Source organism: Gordionus sp. m RMFG-2023, chromosome 2 (assembly GCF_954871325.1).
Source record: "Gordionus sp. m RMFG-2023 chromosome 2, tfGorSpeb1-WG-v2, whole genome shotgun sequence".
Classification (NCBI taxonomy): domain Eukaryota; kingdom Metazoa; phylum Nematomorpha; class Gordioida; order Chordodea; family Parachordodidae; genus Gordionus; species Gordionus sp. m RMFG-2023.
The window spans coordinates 63,220,672-63,227,528 of NC_088776.1; positions in this window are offsets into that span (position 1 = coordinate 63,220,672).

A 6,857-nucleotide genomic window follows, 5' to 3' on the forward strand; every position below is an offset into this window, starting at 1 on the left:
TCTTCTCTTCTCTTCTCTTCTCTTCTCTTCTCTTCTCTTCTCTTCTCTTCTCTTCTCTTCTCTTCTCTTCTCTTCTCTTCTCTTCTCTTCTCTTCTCTTCTCTTCTCTTCTCTTCTCTTCTCTTCTCTTCTCTTCTCTTCTCTTCTCTTCTCTTCTCTTCTCTTCTCTTCTCTTCTCTTCTCTTCTCTCAGGCCTTAGAGAGAGGGGATGCCAGAAAAATAATTTAATAATATACCCCCTTTTGAATTATTGAACTATTTAAAAATAAGATTGCAAATCTTATATTGCTGATAAGTTTCAGCAGATAGAAAAATCTCTAATTGCTATTTTTAATTTTTGGAAGACAATTACGCCAGGCCTTAGAGAGAAGGGATGCCAGAAAAATAATTTAATGATATACCCCCTTTTGAATTATTGAACTATTTAAAAATTAGATTGCAAATCTTATATTGCTGATAAGTTTCAGCAGATAGAAAAATCTCTAATTGCCTTCCAAAAATTAAAAATATATATTTTTAATTTTTGGAAGGCAATTACGCCAGGCCTTAGAGAGAGGGGATGCCAGAATCTCTTCTCTTCTCTTCTCTTCTCTTCTCTCTTCTCTTCTCTTCTCTCTCTTCTCTTCTCTTCTCTTCTCTTCTCTTCTCTTCTCTTCTCTTCTCTTCTCTTCTCTTCTCTTCTCTTCTTCTTCTCTTCTCTTCTCTTCTCTTCTCTTCTCTTCTCTTCTCTTCTCTTCTCTTCTCTTCTCTTCTCTTCTCTTCTCTTATCTCGATGATCAGGCAAATGCTTTAATAAAGTTTGCGTCAAGACATAGGAAATAAATTGGCATCTCGTTTAAAATTTTTAATAGCGATACGGCTAATCAAAACGGCGACGTCCCCAGCCGTATGTACAGTCTAGGTATTACTATATGGCACTGATATTAGTATCAGTAGGCTACTAGAATATAATTTTTCATATACGGTATTCCATAAAATAGTTGCTCAAAAAGCTACTAAATTTTTCTATATAAATATGTGTATGAATAAATTTCTTATCAGTTTTTCAACGATAACATTAATTTTTATAATTGTTATTGTATTCTTATTTTTTTTTCGTTAAAGGGGCATGTTTACTAAAAATTTCCTAGATTAAAATTTATCAATTTTAAGAAAATTCGCTATTTTATTTTTTTAAATTTCCTCGTTTATTTTTGTAATTTTTCTGACATTTCTTTGATAAATTTTCACTGTTATATGCCCTAGACAGTTGAGCCTTCTATGAACAAAATCTTTAGGCTTGCTTAATATTTTTCTGGAAAAAGTATTGAGTTATCCGTGTGTTTAACAACACTTGGAATATAGGTATGCTGCTAAGGATAATTTGGTATCTGATTTCACCTTTCCTATTGAGATGAAGTTGACAATATTTATATTGTTTTAGCGTCTAACTTAAATTAATTTCAAAAAAAAAATAAAATTCATTGTTTTTACCAATAATCGATAATTTTTTTATTCAAAAAAAAGTAAGAATTCCACAAAATTTCAAGTTTTATAGATAAGGGGTATTCAAAAATGTAGTCTGAAAAATAATATATCCCATCCCAAGCATTTTAAAAATAAGTTTGTAAACATATGAAATAATAGTATCTAGAGAGCCAAAATTTGGTGGAAGACCTAGGGCCCGCTAAAAATGGAATATAGTGGAAGGGGGTAAATACTATTTACTCTATATTGAAAGCCTAGTTTAATTAGCAAATTTTCCAATTCTCACCAAGAGTTAAAACCCAAAAAATTAGGGTGTATTACGATAATAAAGATATTTTCAAAATATTGCAAAAAAGTATCGTATTTTTTTTTGGTATTATCGCTTAGTGATGTAACTTTCTCAAAATCACTGAGGATTGAATGAGGATGGGTTCTATTTTTTTTTTGATGAAAATACCTTAGCAGAAAATTTAAAGGCCCAATATATTAAAATGTACCTTTTTCGTTAAAAACTTATTTCAAGGCCAAACCACCTACAATCTTATTGCATTACAAATAAATTGAATTTAGATGAATTTATTAATTTATTTTATAAATTTTAATAATCCAATTTTTTTTTTTATTTAGAAAGAAAGAAATAAAGAAAATAAATAAAAATAAGTAAGAAACTTACTTTGGAAGAGAATTTTTAAGAAAAGATAAGAATTTCCGATTTCACGAGATGAAATAAAACAGATTAGAAGATGGTAATAAAATAAACTATGTTAGTGGATTTTTTTTTTGATAAAAATTTAATTTTTTTAATAAGATATTTTATTTATCTTATTTAGCTATATTTGTAAAAAGGTATTTTTTTTATTTGATGGTGTTATTGTGAAGTGATCATGATTTTTATCAATGAAATTAATACTAACGATTTATCTATTAAAAATTTTTTTTATAAAGATTGAAGCCAGTTTTAATTTTAATTTTTCTTTGACCGCGTAATTATTATAGGCCAGTGTATTGCATTGCATTTCGTATAAATTCCTATCACATTTTTCTACTGAATGGCTTTTCCTCTAAGAGATCAAGATTTTGTTTCAGCTGAACCAGGGTCCTCTATTTTCCCCAACACAGATTGCCAGCTAAACCCGTGCCACAAGGTTATGGAAAATTAGCCACTTTATGATTATCTAATTCCAAAATTTGATTTTTTATAAATGTTTTAATGAATTAAGAATACATCTGTCCTTAATATGATCCCCCCCCCCATTAATATTTTAAAAATACTATCCTATCTGGCAATAAATATAAAAAAAATATTGCTGGAAACATAACTAGAAAACAATCACTTTGAAAAAAACGTTATTTAGAAATGGCCTTAGGTTGTTACTAATGATGGGTGCGGACCTAATTATTATGTTCACACTTACGCACCTCACCCTGACCCATCGTGTCACGTGTAATTTCACGGTCCGTACCCACCTCTAGTTAGTATTAACATTATTCAAGTCAATATTACATTTTTTTATACTAATATAAATAAATAATATAAAATAGCAAAAACATTTTATTTGTTTTTCCCATATGTTTCCTTTTAGCGCGCGAAATTCCTAGAACCTCTTCATTTGAATATTCTTCTTAAGAATTCTCTTCAAAGTAAATATCTTTATTTTGGATATTTTTTTTATTAATTAATTCTAAAAAAACTAAAAATATAATCTATATTTAGTTTACACATAAAATTTTATTTTAAAATAGTTCAGTACACATTAAATTGAATATAAAATTAAATTTCGGCTAAATTTTAGCGAAACTTCAATCCATTTGTTTTTTTAAAAAAAAGTAAAGAAAATGGAGTGTTAGGTGATTTTCCTTTAAAAAATTGTTAAAAAAATACGGTATACGTGTAAAGGCCTCGTTCATAATAAACGCCATTTTTTCAAGCTGTACGGTATTTTGTCGCGTTATTTACGAAAATCATTCAGCCAATAAATTAGGTATAATTTTATAAAATAGAGAATGAACCAACACAATAGCTACGAGAATCAGCTGGGATTTTGTTATTTATCATTAGTAATTATGATAAAGTTATTTAACTACAAGGATAATATACAAAATATTACCATGACTCTTTTATATTGATTTTTTATCATATTTCAAAATTAATCGCGCAATTGTTTATAGCTAGGGCTTTTGTAAGTAAAAAGTTGCCAGATTTATTTTATGTCCTACCCTCCTTGTTCTTTATTAGCAGGCCCATAAGCCACGACTTTAATGATCTTGGGGTCAAAATTTTGGTCTCTAAAGATATCATTTCCATATCAGATCAAACCAATTTAACGTTTTATTTTTAACCATCAGGGAAACTTGAGATTTGTTCTTGGTTGGATTCGAATCATGAATGCTACCGCCACATCTCAGTCCGTAACTTGAAACCACAAATATATCCTTTCGAATACACGTTCTGATTGACAATCGTTTCATTAAAATTAAAAATTGAAAACAATTAGACACTTTTCAATGGCGTCTATCTTAGCCGGAAATTAACTATGGCGAGTAGTTAGTGTCGTAAAACGAACTGCCCCATTCTAGCCGATTTTTTAAAAATGGCGAACTCAATATTTTATGGTAGAAAAAAAAAAGAGTAAAGTGAGCCTTGAAGATTGAAATTCTCAACGCTTCGACGATTGGTTAAATTTTAGCTAGCCATTTTCAAAAAATCGGCTTAAATCGAACGTTTAAACAACACTAATTGGCAAAGTATCTAACATGATTAGATTAGAGTTTATAAACGTTATCGTTAATCCAAAACGACCCCATTATTCCTATATAATTTACCATTTGTTACATATTATTCATTTCGAATTTTTTTGTTTTATAAACTTAAAGTTTAACTCTAATACATACCTTTTTCTATTTGTTTTTTTATTATCTTCTAATCTCTGTTTATATAGCGTTAAAATTCTAAAGGACCACACGTTTTTTTTTATTCTTAGTTAAGAAATTCTATTTAATTTAAATTTCTCGTAATTTTATTTTTAATTTTATATTTTATTTTTTTAAAAAATAATTTTTTTTTTTTTTTGTAAATTACAGAAATAATATTATGCAAGCCTGAAGAATTTTCTCATAGAAGGAACAATGTAGATTAGTGTTGCTAAATAGCTTTTTGAGCCGATTTTCATAAACGGCTAACTCGATATTTTATCTAGAATACTGACTAAATCCAAGCAAAATCTTCAGGCTTGCCTAATATTATTCTAGATGAAACATTGAGTTAAACACTAGTCAAGACATATAATATTGATATCTCGAGGCTTAGCCAATATTTTTTCTGGCTTAAATGTTTAGAGTAAATAGTTTCTGCAAAGTTAGTTTAAATTATTATAACGATGAGTTAGCTATTATACCATATAATATAAAAGTTAATAAGTTCCTATATTGCAGAGGTTTCTTGATTTCGAACTGAGCAAATATTTTCATATTTAAAGAACTATTTTTATGATTAGAATCTCCCTTCCTCGTTAATCCTCAGTGTAATTTTAGTCGAGTTGTATCACTATACAATATGGCCTTCCAAAAATATTGGATATATTTTTTTCGTAATTTTCTTAGGGTTCTTCACTAGATTCCACATTTTGCTCCCCATCAATGACAATTTGACACTCAAAATTGATGAGATAATTTACGTTTCGATTTGGAAGTTTGATTAATTTTTCCCAAAAAAATATTCTATAAATTAACATTTTACGTAAAATTTATTATAGCTGAGGTTTAGCCTAACAAATGCTGTTATAAAATATTCAATGTATTATATTTAACACAATCTCGATTGACTGTAATCTTTGGTTTCGTTTTAGCCCCTTTTTTAGAATGGGATTGAAACTGATTTAAATTAACTATTAATATTAATTCACTATGAAATATAAAAAATTTAAATACAAGAATACATAAAATTCCTTGTAAATTTATAATCTTAATAAAAAAAAAAAAATTTCAGAATTATTAATTAGAAGAAAAAAAAATAAATTATTTTTTTTAGAAATATTTGTGTATATATATATATAAATATGGCAATATTGCCCAATCTATCACGTGATATAACTAATTATTCAAAATAATTTTGTCAACTATTTTATCTCACCGTGTATCATTTTACTATTTTAAAAGAAAATGCCATTTTTTTCAGTGGGTGTAAATGTTAATGAAAAGGATATATATAAGTAGTATAATAATACTAATAATAATATAAGAAAAAATGACTCTTATAGATCTGTAAGAATAGTTTGATAAATCAATGAACTTCTCCCAAAAAAAAATTTTTCCAAAATGGATAAGTGTTGTTTAAAATCAGGATTGATACTAGTTAGTCTTTATTTAAGGCCGCTCTTTGACCCAAAATATTTTTTCCTATTTTCTTCAAATTTAAACTTTAATCGCTAAATTTGTTAAACACCCCATTCATTCCAAGTTGGGAAGACTAGAAGGGCAAATATCCGACTTTAGCAGAAAATTAGATCTAAGGGGTCACACACTGCATCAACTTTATATCTATATATATATAAATAGATTTGTTCACCTAACTCCTCCCTTTCTATTTAATCTTAAATATATCAAAATTAAATCCAAATAAGAGTAATAATAAAAAAATTTTTATAGTATTACTAATATCGCCCTCTTATTACCATACTTGAATGAATCAAGGAGAGAGAAAGAAAAAGGGAAGAAGGTAAAAAATTAATACGAAGCTACTGACAATGACTTATATAATACCCAGACTGACGATTCATTCATTAAAAGTGTACATCAATGTAAATCAGCTGGAGACGCCATCTTGGTTACACTAATCATTATTTAATTTAAACGAGAGGCCTAATTTATTCCTATATCTGATGCAAACTTTATTAAAGAATTACCGGATTCATGGAGATAATAAGGAATACAAGTTATCAATTTAATAGTAGTTTTTAACATGAGAATAATTACTATATGTGTTACCAAAATGGCGGGTCCAGCTGATTTGCTTTTAACGACGCTTAAAGAATGCATTTTAATGAATGAATCGACAGTTTTGGTATTATATATGTCATTGGCTACTGATCGCTAACGATTGGGTGTTATAAAAAAGTGACGCCATGGTGTTAGAAAAAAAATTGTTTCTGGCATAAAATTGAATCTGAGATCGAAGCAATTGCAGGATTTCTAACTCATTTCTGCCATTCACTTTTTTTAAAACATTCCGTCAATCATTCAATCGTTATAAATTTTGCAAGGTTAATTCAATTAATATAGATTATATAAAAAATATTTTAAAGTATTTTAAAAAAAAATAACAGAAGAAGAGGTGAGAAAAATGATAAATCAAAATGGCCATCATGAAATCCTGCTGCCGTTGCTTCTCCACGA